At 43.8% G+C, this 19,125-nt stretch overlaps 1 protein-coding gene and 1 long non-coding RNA gene across 12 annotated transcripts in view; one reads left to right on the plus strand and one right to left on the minus strand.

Moving 5' to 3' along the window:
• Positions 1-12,670, plus strand: part of LOC106732793 (uncharacterized) — a 77,754-nt gene extending 65,084 nt beyond the window's left edge. For 3 of the 7 annotated variants that reach the window (XR_012904409.1, XR_012904412.1, XR_012904410.1), the window contains exon 5: positions 4,118-4,845. This is a non-coding gene — a long non-coding RNA (uncharacterized LOC106732793). Of the gene's footprint in view, positions 1-4,117; positions 4,847-8,534 lie in introns of those variants that run through there. The other 4 variants (XR_012904413.1, XR_012904411.1, XR_012904414.1 and 1 more) reach the window with 2 other exon arrangements.
• The window catches only part of SH3BP2 (SH3 domain binding protein 2), a 103,421-nt gene that overhangs the window by 52,473 nt on the left and 31,823 nt on the right, over positions 1-19,125 (minus strand). The gene's annotated exons all lie outside the window — the stretch shown is intronic.

A 19,125-nucleotide genomic window follows, 5' to 3' on the forward strand; every position in this document is an offset into this window, starting at 1 on the left:
TAGCCGCATGGCACGGGGTTCGAACGAGCCGGGATTTAAAAATGGCGGCGCCCGGCTTATGCAAATGAAGCCTGGGAAATTCAAATCCCGGGCTTCATTTGCAAGTGCGGTATGCCTACATTACCCTCCTAGTTCGAACTAGGAGGGTAGTGTAGACATACCCATGGTGATTAGGTCTATCTGGGGAAAGTCCCACCAATGGAAGATTGAAATCGCAATATCCAGGCCAAGGGGCCACTCATGGTCATGAAACAGCCTGCTGAGGTAGTCTACCAACTCCTTCTGTACCCTGGGAAGGTACAATGCTTGCAAATGTATTGACTGTTCTACACAGAAGTCTCACAGGAAAGAGGAGTGACACTGCCGTTGGCTGATATGGAATATCACTGTGGCTGATGCTCACTGACCCATTAAGTATGCCTGGAAGATTTGGCATGCTAGGCATACTGCTCTCAGCTCTCTGACATCAATGTGCGGAGCCAGGTCCGCCTGAGACCATAGACCATCAGTTCTGTGATTTCCTAGATGTGTCCAATGTATCCATCACTAAGGATGGGGATAGCTGTGGACTGGTATGAGGAACCCCTGAGGATACCTCCTGAGGGTCTATCCACCAGAGAAGGGAGTCAAGGACCAGGTGAGGCAAGGTCATGATCATGTCCAAGCTGTCCTGGGCTGGCCAATATACTGAGGCTACCCATGACTGGAGCAGTCAGAGCCTGAATCTGATGTGCTGCAATACATAGGTACCGGATGCCATATGCCTCAGAAGCTTCAGGCAGTTTTGTGTTGTAATGGGGGGAAAACTGTAAGAGCCCTTGAATGATACTGGCCAGGGCCTGAAATATTGTTTCTGGCAGATATGCCCTAGCTTGGGTTGAGTCCAGTATTGCTCCTATAAATGCTAACCTCTGAAGAGAAGACACTGTTGATTTTGGGTTCATTCAAGAAGAGACCTACATTGTGAAAGGCAGTAGCTCTGATGAACCTGACCTGAGCATTCACTTGAGTCCTAGAACAGCCCCTGATCAGCCAGTCATCCAGGTATGGAAACAAACTACACCTGGCTCTTACGCAGGAACCAGTCTGCTGGAACCAGTAAGGGAATGATGGAGGTCAGAAAGACCATGCAGTGATAAGAGCAACTGCATCTCCTGGATAAGGAGCTGCTTGTGAGAAGGGTCCCTGAGAAGGGAGGAGGAAGGGAAGGCAGAAGGGCACAGAATTGGAGGGCAGGAGGAGCACCAAGTAGTCTGAGATGATACAGGACCATGCCTGGGGGATCACTGGGACAACAAGGTATGGCAGGGAGGATTCATGAAATGGTGTGGTATGCTTGTCCTCAGCTGTGCCTTCAAAAGGGTAGGCTGAGAACCTGCAGACAGCTTTGGATGTCCCAAGTTCTGGCCAGAGGGTTGATGCGGCCTTTTCCTGCCACTTCTATTATGCTTTCTGGAGCTGTCTTGCTGATATTGTTGAGTAAAGCTCTGTGTAGGGTACAGGCAGAAGAGCCTGCACATAAAGACCCAGGAACTAAAGGGTGGCTCTGGAGTCCTTCAGGCTATTTAGCATTTTGCCTGTTTTTTTAGAAAACAGGGTTTCAACTTTGAAAGGTACGTCCCTGGAGTGTTTGTTTGACCTCAAAGAAGAGGCCTAATACCTGAAGTCAAAACCCCTTCTTCTGGCTATGGCTCGAGTAGCAGTACCTGCCAAGTCCAGTGCCGCTTGCAAGGATGCTCTGGAGACCAGCCTGCCCTCCTCAACCAGAGCCAGGAACTTAGCCTGGGGTGAACAACTCCGCAAACTAAGCCTAAGCGGCAGGAGCAGACACAAACTGGGGAACTGCTGTCACATCCTCATACTTTCCAAACTATTAATATTGAAATAAGGCAATTTTAGGCTGTTAGAAAGCCGATCCACTATCGCCTCCAGATACAAGGCAATAAATTTCACAACCCTAACTATTGGTAAGTGGGTCCATGATAGACAGAAAGCTATCAACTAAGTTTGATTTTAGAAGAATAGACAAAGAAAAGGCAGCTGTGGTAACACTGGAGGCGCACAGGGAGAGAGCTCTCTCAGCACTCTGTGTAATCCACAAGGGAAGTAGTTAACTGTACTAGGAATCTGTTTAGCACTCAGCACTATAACTTGCTGCACTGGGAAGAAGGGGGGGGCGCATGTTTTTTCATACCCCAAACCATAAGATTGCAGTGCAGACTTCGTCTCACACCTGCAGAGTAGCTCCAGTGCAGCAGTAAGTTTCTGTCCCTGTGGGCATGAAACTGATTTACTGAAGCTGTGCGCTACAAAAGCATTTTCCACAACAAGATTTTCTCTGAAAAGACAGATTTCAAGGTAAATGGGTTCCACTATCTAAAGCTTCCAAAAGATATTTCAAAGAAAGGGAAGATATAGCTACAGGAGAGAATCACAGACAAACCAGCTATACCTGTCCCGGGGTTTTCTTATCAAATATATCAAAAGGATTGCCTCCACAAATAAGAATGTTTATCTACTCTGTTGTACTTTTCTAGCTAGGTTGATTACATGGAGTGAGACTGGATTTTCAACAAACACCTACTTTACACACATACAAAATGGAGAGTGAATAATAATTAGCAGACTGTATTAGCACTAATTGGTAGCCTTGCAGCTGGCACTATGAACACAACAGCCCAAGAGAGCAAGCCTTCTCTCGGACCTCTTCAGAGAACAGTTCCAGGGAACACAATCCAGCATCTTTCACAAACATTAAAATGAATCAAATAGCTACTTAGGCTAGTTGCTATAGTGTCTCCATTTTGCACTACCTGATTCTCATCCAAATAATCTGCTTCTGTTTCTCAAAAGTCTAACACTGCCTTAACTTTTAGTTTGCCCCCGATTCAAACAGTTTTGTAGCATCTGTAACATCTGGGGGGAGCATCTGTAACATCTGAGCACCCATTGTACCCCCAAGTCCCCAACCAAACATTATCTAGGGACGGGCAACCTGTCCATATCTACAACAACAAGGACTGGAAAAGGTTTACTGCAGCCAACTATAGCTGGTGTATTCACCCCTTTATAGCCTGCCATGCAGGGCATATTCTCAAAGAATCAGGCACAGATTTAGATCAGTGGATCTCAACCTTTCCCAACTACTGTACCTCTTTCAGGAGTCTGATTTCTCTTGCATACGCCAAAGTTTCACATAGATTTAAAAAAAATAGAAAATTCAAAATGTCACGTGCTTAATAAAAAATCGGTTACTCTCTCATTTTGTCTATATGACATTTTAATTTATACAGACTTCACTAATGCTTTTTGAGATGCCTGTTGTAAAACTAGGCAAATATCTAGATGAGTTGATGTACCTCCTGAAAGAATTCTGCATGCTCCTGGCTGAGAACCACTGCATTAAATGACTAAATGCCATTTCTCCCAAAGAAAATTGTGTAGCTAGAACTGTCTGCAATGCTTTAAAAACATACCCAGCTGAGACTTTCCTACATACCAAGTCAATGACAGGCATTTTTTCTTGTAATTCAGCAATATTCCACTCTGGCTGATTATTTAGGAATTTAGGAGTGATAGGTGCTCAGCACCTCTGAACACCAGGTCACTTAACTAGTTTGCCTAAATACAGATCCAAGTTTCTAACTTTGGGCAACTGAGTTTCCAGGCTTCACAGAACATGTCTTGACTGAAGAGTAGCCTGAGTGATTGGGACCTGGGTGTGAGAAGCCACCTAGGAATGCCCTGAGTCACTGACTCCTCACTGGTGCTGCAATCCTCCCATGTGTTGCGAGGGTTTCTGGGGGCATCTCTCAAGAAGATTCTTAATGCTCCAGTAAACTAAAGCAAAATGCAAGACAATGTAGCACTTTAAAGACTAACAAGATGGTTTATTAGATGATGAGCTTTCATGGGCCAGACTCACTTCCTCAGATCCCTCAGATCTGAGGAAGTGGGTCTGGCCCACGAAAGCTCATCACATCTAATAAACCATCTTGTTAGTCTTTAAAGTGCTACATTGTCCTGCATTTTGCTTCAGCTACCCCAGACTAACACGGCTACATTTCTATCACTATTCTACCAGTAAACTAAGTCACTCTATAATTTTTTTTTCTAGAGTGAATTGTGGGAGAACTCCTCTATGCATCGGGGCACACAGAGAGAACAGTGGGATGGCACTGAAAGATTATTAGAACAGGACCAATTTAGCCTGCATCCTCACTGCCACCGATTGGACAGATTACCAGCCAACTTCTGTGTGTAGCCTCAAATCAAGCGAGCTATCTCCAGCTAAAATCACTGCCACACTCAGGTGAAAGGTTTGCGCGTGGATGGCAGGAGGGTTAGGAACAACCCCCCTAACATCCTCGGCTAAGTTTGCAGTAAAGACATATCAAGAGTTTGGGGATGAAAAGGTGGTAAATAAAGCTGTAATTATGGGAAATCATCTCAATCTCTTATCTCTGTAATACAGACCAAATCTGTGACCAGGAGAGCAACAGAGAATAGGCTGTACACACTCTTTCCACTCCAAAAAGACTTCATTGCTCAAATATTTAATAGAACTATTTGTTAAACAATGGATTGAGTTAATAATTCATTCAGTTTCTAGCAGCACAGTCACCAGAGTAATGATTAAGCCTTCAAATTTTTCCTCGGAGAAGCTGAGCTGCAGGTGAGCTGCAAAGTTATAAAGCCGTGGTCCCCAACACGGTGCCCGCGGGCGCCATGGCGCCCGCAGGGGCATTTCCATGCGCCCGCCAGGTGCTTGGGGCTGGCCTGGCACCGGGCGCATGGCGGGGGGAGCGCCGGCCCCGGGCGCATGGCGGGGGGAACGCCGGCCCCGGGCATGCAGCTATGGGGGGGGGCCACCCCTGGGCATGCGGCTATGGGAGGGGCCGCCCCCTGGCGCCCGGTGGGCGAACGGCCATGCCCCCTGGGGCCCGACAACCTTGAAAGGTTGGGGACCACTGTTATAAAGCAATGTCTTAAAGCCCACCTCTGCCATCAGATGCATACTATCAGCTCATACTGAAGTTAAGGACAGCTACATGTCTCTGGACCCATGAGCAGATTTGTCCCCTAATGATTTTATAATACATTTTAGCAAAAGTTTGGGAATTTTAAAATATCCTGCCTATTTCAACCGTCACGAAGTGGGGAATGATTTAAAAAGTGACAGTGGAAATAGCTTTGAAAGGAAAATATGCAAACATTTGTCATCAAAAGATTAATTTGTTTCCAGGATGATGATTAGTTTCTGTTGGTACAGTAGCTGAAGTTAAAAATAGGCTAGGGGAAACAAAAGTCTGTGCTAAACCACTATTTGCTACTCTATTTTTTTGGTCTGATGAGGCAGACATCGCTAGACAAAAATAAGTATGCCTAATTTATGCAGTTTCCAATTCCTTTCTCTTTTTATTCATGTTTAAATGGAACTTACCTAGACATTTTAATTTTCATGTGCATTTATTAAGAACAAGTTATTTTTCAACTTTGTAATTCTTACCTCTTATTTAATCTAAGTTTCTTTGATGTTTTAGTATTTAATAAAACAAATACGTTACGTTCAAGCATTTAGATACCAATCAAGTTTAAAATTTGCAGTGATATTATGTTCTATATCCTGAGTCATGGAATTTGCTGCCAAACTGACCCCGTGATATAGAGCTATGCTCCAGAATGCAAATATTCCTCCCTGTTACTATTCTGTTTCTGGCACTTTCAGTTGTGCAGAAAATCTTCTATATCACAAAATAAATATGAAACAATACACATTGTCTTCCAGGCTAAAATATTAGCTCTGAGAAAGATAAGCTATCCACATACATATAAATGAATAATCAACTTTGAACCCTAATGGCAAAGTTACCTTTTTTAAAAACTCTCATAGATCATCATTTTAGCACAAACATATAGCTAAATCAATAGCTAACCTATCATTGTTAGGTGCAGGAGCAAGAGGGCATCTGATTGCTAACAAGCATTGCAGGAATAGAAAAAAATAGGAGTTCAAAGTCTACCAGTATTTCACAAGCTTCAGATCAACTCTGCCACTTCACAAATGGGAGGCAAAAGGGATTTTTGTGCCAAAATCTCAACTACCAACTTGATTCCCAACATCCAAACTAGCACTCTGCCTTCAAAGGAACCAAAAGCCCCAGATTTCTCCTCCACCAAAACTTTGAGCTCCTTTCTCTTTGCCTTTTCTGTAAAACTTCTACAAGCAGTTTAAATTTTAAATACAAAATTCTGGAGCACCCTGGAGTTCTGAGATAGGGAAAGGAACAAAATCAATTTACTATGTTATTTTAAAATTTTAAAAGCTGACTAGTCATTCATGTTCATATTTAATATAGATAAACTTTTTAATTTATTGAAATCTGCAGCAGAATCGCAAAGCTGCTGCAAGGAGTGATGTGTCTACCAGCGGACCCTTTGCAAAATTTCAGCACAGAAGAAAAAGATTCCCCACTCTGCTGGGGAAAAAAAGTTTGCTCAACTGGTTGAAACTCAAACAAACAGAGTGTCAAATGTGCCTAGTGAAATATTTTTCCAAATATTTTTTTGTTATTCTGATTCTCTTAAAAACAAAAGAAAAAAGAGAATCAAGGAAATTAAATGCAAAATCCTATGTTAACACAACATGAAGGTGAAGAATTATGTTAAATCAGTCCAACATAATGATGTTTAGCATAAAGACTGCCTCTAATCTATGCATCATTACATTAGTACAAGGCCAATAATTTAATTGCAATTGTCTTGATTATATATACTTGGTGCTTTAAAACCACCAATTTCACAAAGCAGAAAATGAGCCAAATCAATTGAGAGAAAATGTAAAAAGAATAATGTGAATAATAATTGGGAACTGTTTAAAAACATTTTATAAGCTGCCTAAAAGGGTGCAATCATGCAACTAAGGGGAAAAAACCTACCTGGCTTTTTAAAAAAAAAAAGTGAAAGCACCTATACTTTAAAAAAAAACACACACACACACACACATAACACCTATGCAGTGTTGTTTGCAAAGGAAACTTACATAACACCTTCAAAAGATGAGCCCAGATCTTGATATGATAACACTACTAGACACTAAAAACCCTGTACTGAAAAAGGGACATTGGTTTCATGCCCATTGCAACAATCTGAAACTCACACTACCTCCGTGGGCTAACTATTAAAGGCCCACTTCAAATTCCTTTTGCATAACAACCTAATCCTTACAGCCCCCCATCTAAACCCCTTCAGTGCATCATTATCAGTCTACAACCAATCCTGGAAAACCATCTCTCACTCTCACAGGCCATGGGAGACAGGCCAGTCCTTGCCTACAGACAGCCCCCAAACATGAAACAAATTATTTCAAGAAACCACGCATCACACCTCAAACATACTCACCCAGGAATCTACCCCTGAAATAAACTCCTTTGCCAACTCTGTCCACGCATCTATACAAGTAACATCATCATAGCACCTAAACACATAAGCCATCACATCAGAGGCTCATACAACTGCACATCCTCTAATGTGATAGATGACATCAAGTGCCAGCAATGCCCCTCTGCCATGTATATTGGCCAAACTGGACAGTCTCTACAACAAAGGATTAATGGACAAAAATCAGATCTTCGAAATGGTGACACACAGACACCTATCGGGGAACACTAACTAAAAATGGCCATTCTCTTAGGCTATGTCTACACAGAAGCATTATTTCAGAATAACTAATGTATTCCAAAAAAACAAAGAGCATGTCTACACTGCAAGCTATTATTTTGAAATAATGTCACGCTGAAGGACTTCTTACTCTGACTCTTGTAAGCTTCATTATATGAGGAGTAAGGGAAGTTGAAGGAAGAGTGACTGTTCTTCCTTTGACTTCCTGTTGCATAGACAGTGCCAAAAGCTGAATTAAGATATTTCCACTTAAGCTATACAATTGACATAGCTCAAATTGCGTAGCTTAATTTGACTTTTGCCCTGTTGTGTAGATTTTCCTTTACAGAATAATTTCAGGAACCAAGTAGCGAGAGAAACTGCAGAACTGGCCTTCATATGAAAATCTGACACATTTAGCCAGGGACTGAACAAAGACATCTCTTGGATGGGCTGTTATATTCGACACCCAAATTACATCAAAAGCTAAGTATCAGACACTTACAGCCCACTCTATTAGCCTCATTGAGCACTGACTATTTAATTCACAGATTTTTTTCTCCTCCCCTCGTCTCTTCTTTTTCTCCTTAATATATGCCCCTATGTGCCTCTTGCTCCATATTTGTCATCTGAAGAAATGGGTGGTGCCCAGGAAAGCTCATGATACTACCTATATTTTGGTTAGTCTCTGAGGTGTTATAGGACCATTCGCTTTGTAAGGGTTGGGGTTTTTTTAAGTTACAGACTAACACGGCTACCCCTCTGAGACAGCCTAACTCTTGGTAATGCCCACTCCAGCTCAAGTGACTTTCTACCCTTTATTCTTAACTATCTGTCCTAACTTGTATTTACCTCACTCTGATTACTTTCCCTAGCTCTAAAGAATTCTTCGACCATCAACAGAAATTCTCAACCAGGGTCACAAGAGGGTCTTCCAGGAATACATGGAATTCATCTGGATCAACGTCTCCCAATATAAGAGGTCATGACCCCAAGGGGGTTTCAGGATGGGCTTGGGAGGGGTCGCAAGTGCAGCACCAGTGTTTGGGAGTGGCAAACAGGACAATCCCTGAGGACCCCAAGAAACTATGCAACATGCTTCAGCTCCAATCTCCAGGCAATAGAGGTTCAGATTTCAGACTCCTAAAAGGGGTACAATAGTTGTGAAAGCTTGAGAACCACTGCATTAGAGAATTTACAGCAACGCAGCTTCACTAATACAGAGCTCTTTCTCCCACAGAGCATGGTCTAATCGAGCACTTAAATCAACGTAAGTTATATTACTTGGGGGTTGGCTTTTCACATCCTTAGGCAACATAATTTATGTTGAATTAATATACTAATAGTATAGTCAGAGCTTGTGAGGTCTGAAAGCTTGTACCTTCCACCAACATAAATTGGTGGAATAAAATCAGGAGAACTTGATAATATAAATCTGTTGCTAGTTTTCTACAGTTGTTAGCTTCTGAAACAAAAGGACAGTTGAAATGTATTGCCAGAATTGTTATACAATAATAAGTTTTCTAAAGTATGTTGGGAACCATAAAACTCCTACAAGTGGTATTGGTGTTACTAGAGGGAAGTGTTAGACGTGTCAACAACGCAGAAAAAGCAGAAGTGTTCAAGAAATATATTTATTGTATATTTGGGGAAAAGTGTCACATCATCATAATGAAACGTTTTCCATTCCAACATTAACTCAGGAAGCTGTTCACAGCAGCTACTAAAGTTTTTAAAAATCATCAGGTCCAGATAACTTGGATCCAAGAGCTAGCTAAGAAGCTCTCTGGGTTGTTGATAAAAACCACAGCACTAAGTTTGAAAGCCCGGGTCAGCTTATTTGGGCTAGGGCTATAGAAACGCAGCAGAGCTATTTGGCGTTTGGCTGAAACCTGGGCTCTGACACCCTCTCCCCCTGTGCAGTCTCACAGCCCAGACTCCAGGCTGGGCCCAAACTTCTATGAAACAATTCTACAAACCACAGCCCATGCTAGGAATAATCAGCTTCTATGATGAGGTAACTGGCTCTGTGGACGTGGGAAAGTCAGTGGATGTTATATACCTTGACTTTAGCAAGGCTTTTGATACAGTCTCCTACAATATTCTTGCCAGCAAGTTAAGGGAATGTGGATTGGATAAATGGATGGTAAGATGGATAGAAAGATGGCTAGAAGGCCAGGCACAGTAGGTAGTGATCAATGGCTCGATGTCAGGATGGCGGTCAGTTTCTAGCGGAGTGCCCCAAGGTTTTGTTCTGGGACCGGTTTTGTTCAATATTTTTATGAATGAGCTGGATAATGGGATGGATTGCACTCTCAGCAAGTTTGCGGATGACACTAAGCTAGGGGGAGAAGTAGATACGCTTGAGGGCAGAGATAGGGTCCAGAGTGACTTAGACAAATTGGAGCATTGGGCCACAAGAAATCTGATGAGGTTCAACAAGGACAAGTGCAGAGTCCTGCACTTGGGACGGAAGAATCCCAAGCATTGTTACAAGCTGGGGACCAACCAGTTAAGTAATAGTTCTGCAGAAAAAGACCTGGGGGTTACAGTGGATGAGAAGCTGGATATGAGTTAACAGTGTGCCCTTGTAGCCAAGAAGCCTAATGGCATATTAGGTTGCATTAAGAGGAGCATTGCCAGCAGATCCAGAGATGTCATTATTCCCCTTTATTCGGCTCTGGTGAGGCCACATCGGGAGTATTGTATCCAGTTCTGGGCCCCCCACTACAAAAAGGATGTGGACACATTGGAGAGGGTCCAGCGGAGGGCAACCAAGATGATTAGGGGGCTGGAGCATATGACTTATGAGGAGAGGCTGAGGGAGTTGGGTCTGTTTAGTCTGCAGAAGCAAAGAGTGGGGCGGGATTTGATAGCAGCCTTCAATTTCCTGAAGGGAGGTTCCAAAGAGGATGGAGAGAGGCTGTTCTCAGTAGTGACAGATGGCAGAACAAGGAGCAATGGTCTCAAGTTGTGGTGGGAGAGGTCCAGGTTGGATATTAGGAAAAACTATTTCACTAGGAGGGTAGTGAAGTACTGGAGTGGGTTACCTAGGGAAGTAGTGGAGTCTCCATCCCTAGGGGTGTTTAAGTCTCGGCTTGACAAAGCCCTGGCCAGGTTGATTTAGTTGGAATTGGTCCTGCCTAGAGCAGGGGGCTGGACTTGATGACCTTCTGAGGTCTCTTCCAGCTCTATGGTTCTATGATTCTATGCCACATGAGCCCGAGTCAGCTGATCCAGGCCAGTCACATCTGAGCCATAGGTCTTCTATTGCAGTGTAATTCTGACTTTCAATCAATTCATGGAAATCTGTAGAAGTTCCAGAAGACAGGAAGAAAGCAGGTCTGGTGCTAATATTTAAAAAGAGATGACACAGGTAATGACAGACCTGTCAGCCTGACATTAATCCCAGGCAAAATAATGGAACAACTAAAATGAGACTTGATTAATAAAGAATTAAGAGAGAGATTGTTAATGCTGGTCAATAGAAAATAGATCCTACAATATATCTTTTTTGAAATTACAAATATGGTTGATAAAAACAATAGTACAGATGTAATATACTTAGATTTCTGGAAGGTATTAGATTTTAAGAAACTAAAATGACACAAAATCGGCATGTACACTGTAAACATACTAAAAACTGGTTGCATGATGGGTCTCAGAACACAACTATAAATCTTGTGGGGTCCTGTAGGGATTGGTTCTTGGCCTTATCACATTCATCTGTGAAAAAGATTGATGATGTTTAGGTTGGGCTTAGCTAACATGCACTGCTCACCCAGCCCAGCCCAATATTTAACAGGTTAACTAAACAAACAGGATTTTACATCCTTACTGTCAACATCTCAATGGCCAGGAGGCACTTCCTGTCTGTAAGCTTTGTTCCCTGCTCCAGTCAAGCTCCCCTCAGCAGAGAGGAGAAGCTGAAGCAGGAAGGGGCAGCAATGGCACTGCTAGCAGTATGCAGTGCGGATCCTCTGCCACCAGGATTCTAGGATATACCAGAGGATTTTCAGGACGTGAATCAAGCTGGGGCCACGTGTACCCACATGGAAAAGCAACTAGGCTTGGACTACCCAGCCCTGCAGGTTCTCAAGATCCTAGGTCTAAGCCCTAGGCTAGCACAATTACTGTGTGGATGCAAGAGAGGTCAGGCTAAAGCCTGGGCTTACAATGCTGTCTGGACAATGCTCATCCCAGGAGGCATACCTAGGAGGTCGACAAATGCCTTTGATGTCGACTGCAGAGCATCCAGACTACCACGCTGAGCTAACAAACAACTGATCAGCTCAGCGTGGCAGCCATTTAAATTTAAATGAAGAGGCGATTATTTAAATCGCCGCTTCATTTTCCTATGCCGGGTAGTTTAATCTACATACCTCTGTCGCCAGAGGCATGTAGTCTAGACGTACCCTCAGTGTGGAACACTGGCCAATGAAGAATGCTACTCACAGTTGTATATTATGTAGGTCAGCTCTACAGTGCAGTGTAAAAAAATAATTAAAAAAAAAAAGACATCTAAAAATTGAAGCCTAATCTGACTAAGGAGCAATGATCCTTCTCCCCATTCCTTCTATGTGCCAACTTTCACAATCTTCCAATCACACTGAAAGAGTCAATGCTGGATTCAACATAATGTTTTAAAACAAACTTACTTGGACTAAAGAAATAATAAAACAGATAGGCTCTGGGCTTACTGGTGAACTTTCATGGTTACATGCAAGTCCCCTCTGCCCCCGTGCTGCTGCTTTTATACTCTGATAGGATATGTCTACACTGCCACCCTACTTCGAACTAGGGTGGCTAATGTAGGCAATCGAAGTTGCAAATGAAGCCCGGGATTTAAATACCCTGGGCTTCACCCTCATGGAACGAGGTGTAACGGTAGTTCGAATTAGAAAGCCTAATTCGAAGTACCTACTCCGTGCCGCGTGTAGCCGCAGGCACGGAGTCCGCACTAACAGGGATTTAAAAATGGTGGCACCCGGCAAGATGCAAATGAAGCCCAGGATATTTAAATCCCGGGCTTCATTTGCAACTTCGATTGCCTACATTAGCCACCCTAGTTCGAACTAGGGTGGCAGTGTAGACATACCCATACAGAGGTAGCAATGTAAGGAGAGTCAGGTGGGAAGTGGTACACATGGTACACACACACTGGATCTCATGGAGCCGCCTCTACCTTTCCTCCTCCCACATGTAAACACACAAATTTTCAGCGGTTACATGTTCACACACACAAAAAAAAGCATTTTAACATCCCTAATTGAATGCTGCTGATGTTTAAATTAATTGTACTTACTGTAGAACTAACCATGTTAGGGCCCCTAGAGCCTTGGATATACATCTTTTAAAAAACAGCTAAGTCAATAAAATGATGACACCAATCCTTGCAATACTTGGAGCTCTTTGTAAAGACCCACTGGAATCAGGAGATTGCATGAAAATCTCAGCTTCCATTTTTTTAAAAGTTGCCAGCCTTTATTAGATATGGAGAAAAATCTCAAAAATTTGAGGCAAGTGCACTATAAAGGCTCAGAAACCAGAAAGCATATAAGAATTCAACATTTAAAAAACGTCATGGTTTTTAGGGTTCATAATACTTGGAACTGGACCATGAGAAAGGGGTAAGAATATTAAAATCTTGTTTATTTTTCATTGCTTGTGCTAATTTTTCACCTGTAACTCAGATTGGACAGATTTTTACCATCTCTGGTCAATAATAATAATGTCATCTGTTTCTTGTGACTGTCTAGTCCCAGTACCTATACTGTATGGAAATGACGTACTGTGATCACACCCCATGCCCCTAGAAGGTATCTGACTTAAAAACTGTAATCCTCTCCAGTCTGAAAAACCCCTTTAAAAAGGAAAAGTGCCCTAAAAGTGAAGGCACCATCACAGTCAAATGCAGAAATCAGGATTTCCCAACATGCACTCATCTACCTCAAACCATTTTGAGGGCAAAAGAATAATGAACCAACAGAGCTGTAATGAACATTTATATTTTGGATCTAATAGATACACCTGTACCGAGGACACTGATAACTAGTGGAGAAAAACTTGACTGTGATAGCCTCATTTCTGTAAAGAAATTTACACTCCTCTTTATCACAGTTTATCAGTGCAGGCTTGGCCAGCCATCATGATCTAATTAGGGTGCTCTGTAAGTGCATGTTTCTTAAAGCTATTTGCACATATTCATTTTTACAAGATCCCTTTAAAAGGGAGTGGTTTTCCAGAAAGTGGCTATTGCTATCAAAGCATTGTACAGCAAAAGGATAAACTAAGGCACATAGGCCCAGGTCTACAAATTTAGGCTCCACAGGGATCCACACAACTCCTATTGAATGCTGTAGGCAACTACACTCATTTGATGCCTAAGTTCCCTCCGCCTCACCAGGCATCTGGATGCCTCTCTTCTACCTAAGACGAAATGTCTCTGTTGTGTGCAGGGTCCAATCCAATAGGTGTTCTCAGCAGTGGTGTTAGTGCTTGTACCCACCTTATAATGGTCAGTCCCAGTGGTTAGAGCACGTGCCTGGAATGTAGGAGACACTGGTTCAATTGTCCCTTTGCTGCCACAGAGGGAGCAAAGATTGGAACAAGGGTCCCCCAGCTCTCAAGAGAGGCTCTAACCACTGGACTATGAGGTACTCTGATGCGGGCTTGCCTCGGCCTCTCCTGTTGCAGCTGTTCCACTGTGGGTAAATAGCCAAAGAGTGATCCAGCGGGAGCACATCTTGGGTCTCCCACCTCCCATTTGGGTGCCTGAATCACTGGTCTACAAAGTCAATTCCCCTCTCTTTGGGCCACTGACTTTAATTACTTATCCACAGAGAAAGTCACTGAGCCAGAGAATGACTCAGTAGTAGGCACATGACAGAGCCATGTAGTTTAGACATACCCATAATGTACAGTCAGCCTATGGAACTCCTTGCCAAAGGATGTTGTGAAGTTCAAGATAGGGTTCACAAAAAAAAGGGTTCACAAAAAAAAGGGAGAGCTAAATAAATTCATGGAGGATATGTCCATCAATGGCTGTTAGCCAGGATGGGCAGGAATGCTGTCCCCAGCCTCTGTCTCACAAAAGCTGGGAATGGGCAACAGGGGATGGATTACTTGTTGATTACCTGTTCTGTTCACTCCCTCTGAGACCCCTGGCATTGGCCACTGTTGAAAGACGGGATACTGGACTAGATGGATCTTTGGTCTGGCCTATTCTTATGAAACTCTGGAGGCTGCCTAGTCTACTTCATCTGAGTAAGAAAGGTCTCATGGAGCTGGGTAACTGCTAATCACAAGACCCACTTGTCAGTTGTTCTAGCAAAATCTGAGACGTCTAGAATGCTAAAAGGACCTGTAAAAGCAATACACCCAGATCCTGATCTTTCAAACACTTATGTACATTAGTAATTATATGTATAATGGGATTACTTACTTCAGTAGGATCAGAGCCACTAACAATTAAGTGATGCTCACAGGGCTACACGTTCCACAGAAAGTAAATGTATGATAATTAGCAGAAGATCTGTATTTGGTTTTTTTGTCAGCTGTCCAGCACCACACAATGCAACAGAAATTCCAACAGTAAGAGAACAATGTCAAGTTAAACTTCATGTTTAAAAAAAAACAACCAACAGTGATGCTAGCAACTTAGATTTTAAGAAATCTAGTTAATTTTTTCCACTGTTTAGGTTCTTGGGCTGCCTAATTTTACTCTTATCAAAAGCAAAGGCACTATTCACTTGGGTAAAGTTAGGCACAGCTATAAGAGTTTGTAGACTCAGGACTTTAGACTGTTCACTTATTGTGTTTGAGTAATGTAAACAAACCAATCAATTTCTGGTTAGAATATATTAGGAAAATAAATAACATATTTGATTTTCATCCACTATAGTAGAATGACAGATAACTTTTAAAACTAAACTGTTTCCATACATCTGTGTGGCATCTATGCATGGGAACTTATAGGATATAAACTTGGACAAAACTGATCTTCTGAATAAGCCTGTATAAATCTGCCTGAAATGTATAGAACAAGACATTTTTGAGCTGTAAGAGATCACAAATACAAAGATTTAAATCTTTGTCAAAACTGGTTCCTTTCGCACCCCCGAAAAAAATGTCTTTTTGCTTCTGACAAAGCATGAAAAATGTTATTCTAAAATGAGTTTATTGAACATTTGGAGACTGAACACAGAGACAAGATTATAAAGTATAGGAGGCCCCAGATTTGCGACATGATTGGTTCTGGAGGAAGCATCGCAAGTCGGGGGCATTGTAACTCGAATCCACCTTTATGGCAGGCGCCGTGCGCTGTTGTAAATACAGGCCGAGGATGTAAGTAAGGGATTTCCAGCCCCTTCTGCACTTACAAAAATGATTGTAAATAAGAACATAAGAACGGCCGTACTGGGTCAGACCAAAGGTCCATCTAGCCCAGTAGCCTGTCTATGACAGTGGCCAGCACCAGGTGCCCCAGAGAGGGTGGACTGAAGACAATGATCAAGCAATTTGTCTCGTGCCATCCATCTCCAGCCTCTGACAAACAGAGGCCAGGGACACCATTTCTATCTCCTGGCTAATAGCCTTTTATGAACCTAATCTCCATGAAATTATCTATCTTCTCTTTAAACTCTGTTATAGTCCTGGCCTTCACAGCCTCCTCTGGCAAGGAATTCCACAGGTTGACTATGTGCTGTGTGAAGAAGAACTTTCTTTTATTAGTTTCTCAGGCAGTCACATCTCGGGGGCCTCCTATATTTGGAAGTCATACTACACCAAAATTTTTTAACAATATTTTAAAATCCTGAAATGTTCATTTGTCAATTAAAGATGGGAGCATAAACCACAGATTGCACAAAGGTGGGAGATCACTCTGTCCCAGGGGGAAGCTGCACAGACACAGCAGTGAGGCTGAACCCACCCCTGCCAGAGGACAAGGGCCAGGCCTTCCCCAGAAACATCCCAGGAACCCTGCCCCTCTGTTCCAGGTGCACTAGGTATGGGCAGACTAGCTCAGCAGAGCAGGATCCAAGTGTGGAGGGATCCAGGTGTGGGTTGAGAATGTTCTGTGTGGGGCAATCTGGGTGCAGGTGCCTCAGTGAAGGATACAGATTTGGCTGGGGGAGGATCTGGATGCACAGAGGCTTGTTGGGGAGGTTGAGTGCAACAGTAATGGAACTCTGTAAGGGCATCTAGGTGAAGGTGACTGGGGCTAGGTCTGGTAAGGATCTGGGTGCAGGTGACTCTTCAGGGTGGTCCAGGTGCAGGGGGCATGGGACTCAGAGGGGTTCTGGGTGCAGGGGAGGGGATTGAGGCTCAGCAGGAGGGTCTGAGTATGAGGAGGTCTGGGTGCATGGGGGGCAACTCCCGATACAGTGATCCTTCCTCTTGCAGCTGAGGAGCAATAACTTGCAGGTAGCACAGGAGTCAGAGCTTCCCATAGCTGGGGAAGAAACCTGAGGGTACATCTGACACAACCTTGGATGCCATGCAGGGGAAAGGAAGTCCTGTCCTCTCCCGCCTACGTTGCTGAACCGGACGCAGCATAGGAGCCACCAGCTGTGCCTTCCCCAGTCCTGCCCACTGCCCCATAGTGATTTACTTCTCTACCAGCTGCCCTAAACATACCGCTAGAGAGGATCACATAGTTACTCTTGTGGCTTCCCTTCACTTCCCCATCAAAGTGTCATTCTTCTGTGGGGAAGCAAAGAAATCTGTGGGGTACATAAATTCTGCGCATGTGCAGTGGTCCAGAATTCCCTGAGGAGTAATATAGGAAACAGCTTATGCAGTCTTACTAGCAACTCCCTATTAGTTGTCTCAGAGAGGTAGCCGTGTTAGTCTATAGCTTAAAAAGAAAGCTCAAAAAAAAAAAGAGTGATCCTGTAGCACTTTAAAGGCTAACAAAAAAAATATAGATAGTATCATGAGCTTTTTTGGGCACAACCCATTTCTTCTTTAAGTCCACCCCACAATTAGTGGGGCATTGAACACAGGATTCACTTAAATTTAGAGAGGAGAGGGTAAGAAATGTCTAACATTTGGAAATAAAAGGCAATTCATGTTTTGCATCTGTTGTGCAAGTTATGTCTGAATAAACTATGTCGCAAAGTCTGCAGCTACACTTTCCTGCACATATAAAATTAGAAATAAGAAGGGAGAGATGTAGTTCGCCATGTGAAATTATTTCAGATCCCATCCTCAAATCCACAAGCTAGAAAAAGGCAGAGACTTGCTATTCACAGCACCAAGCCGATCAGATCATTTATTTTAAATACCTCTAATTCAATACAATAGTAGAACTCAAAAAAAGTAGCAGATTAACATCACACTGAAAACTGAAGCACTTTTAATCTACAGATGCAGGCTTATCCTGGCAAACTGCATTATCCCACAGGCTGTTTATTGCCTATCCATGACCTAGGGCAGGTGTCTCAAACTCTCAGCCTGAGAGCCATCTGTGGCCTGAGCAGTTCCACAATCCAGCCCACAACGGCTGCAGGCAGGGTGCCCATGGCCCAGGAGGAAGAGAGGTGTCTGTACCCTTCTCCCATGTCCAGCCTCTGCTCTGCCCTCTCCCCCGTCACATGCCTTCCCTCAAGCTCTCCCCCCCCAGGGATGCAAACTGAGGCATGGCATGGGTTGGGTAGGTCCTCCCACACTCACCAAGGTGGCGGGAGTCACAGGGAAGCGGAGCGGCACAGCAACTTCTGCTCTGCTCCATCACCATCTCTCAGGCCAGCTCAGTCGCTTCACTGCAGCTGTGGGAAGTGGAGCATGCCAGCCCCAGCATGGGCTGGCTTGTGAGATGGTGGCAAAGCAGTGGCTTCTGCCACCATGGTGAGTGCAGGGAACCCCAAACCCTGCAGCCAGCCCCAACCTGTCCAGTGCCCCACAGTCTAACCTGAGTATGGGGGAGCATCCTATCCAACAGACGGATGGGGTAGCTGCTGCAGAGCCCAGGGCATCTGCAAGGAGCCATCCTATGGATGGGATGTCTGCACACACCTCTCCCAGGCCACAGGGATGTGCTGGCAGTAGCACAGAGCTAGCAGCCGGAAGCTGCTCTAGCCCCACCACGCTACCTGGGAGTCCTTGGAAGAGGGGGTTAGACTGCCCAGGGGTAATAGGACAGGCCGGGGGGGGGGGGGGGGGGGGAGGAGTAGTACGCAGGCCAGCAGGCAACACCAGAAGGAGAAATGTGTGAAAACTCCACCATCCCCTGGAGCCCTGCCAGGCAGAGAGGGGTGTCCACTAGGAGGATTTAAGGACTAGCACTGGCCCTGAGTTTGAGACCCCTGGATGAAAGGACCTGGATCTATTACATACTACTCAAGCCATCTTCCCCAACTCTGATAATCAAATTCTGATAGAGCTGGAGATACGTTTAAAGCAAAGGCCTCTTCAAAGCTCTAAAGGACTTAAGAAATATCTACTACACTGCTGTCACTGAAG

This window comes from Pelodiscus sinensis, chromosome 5, assembly GCF_049634645.1.
Source record: "Pelodiscus sinensis isolate JC-2024 chromosome 5, ASM4963464v1, whole genome shotgun sequence".
Taxonomy (NCBI): Eukaryota; Metazoa; Chordata; order Testudines; family Trionychidae; genus Pelodiscus; species Pelodiscus sinensis.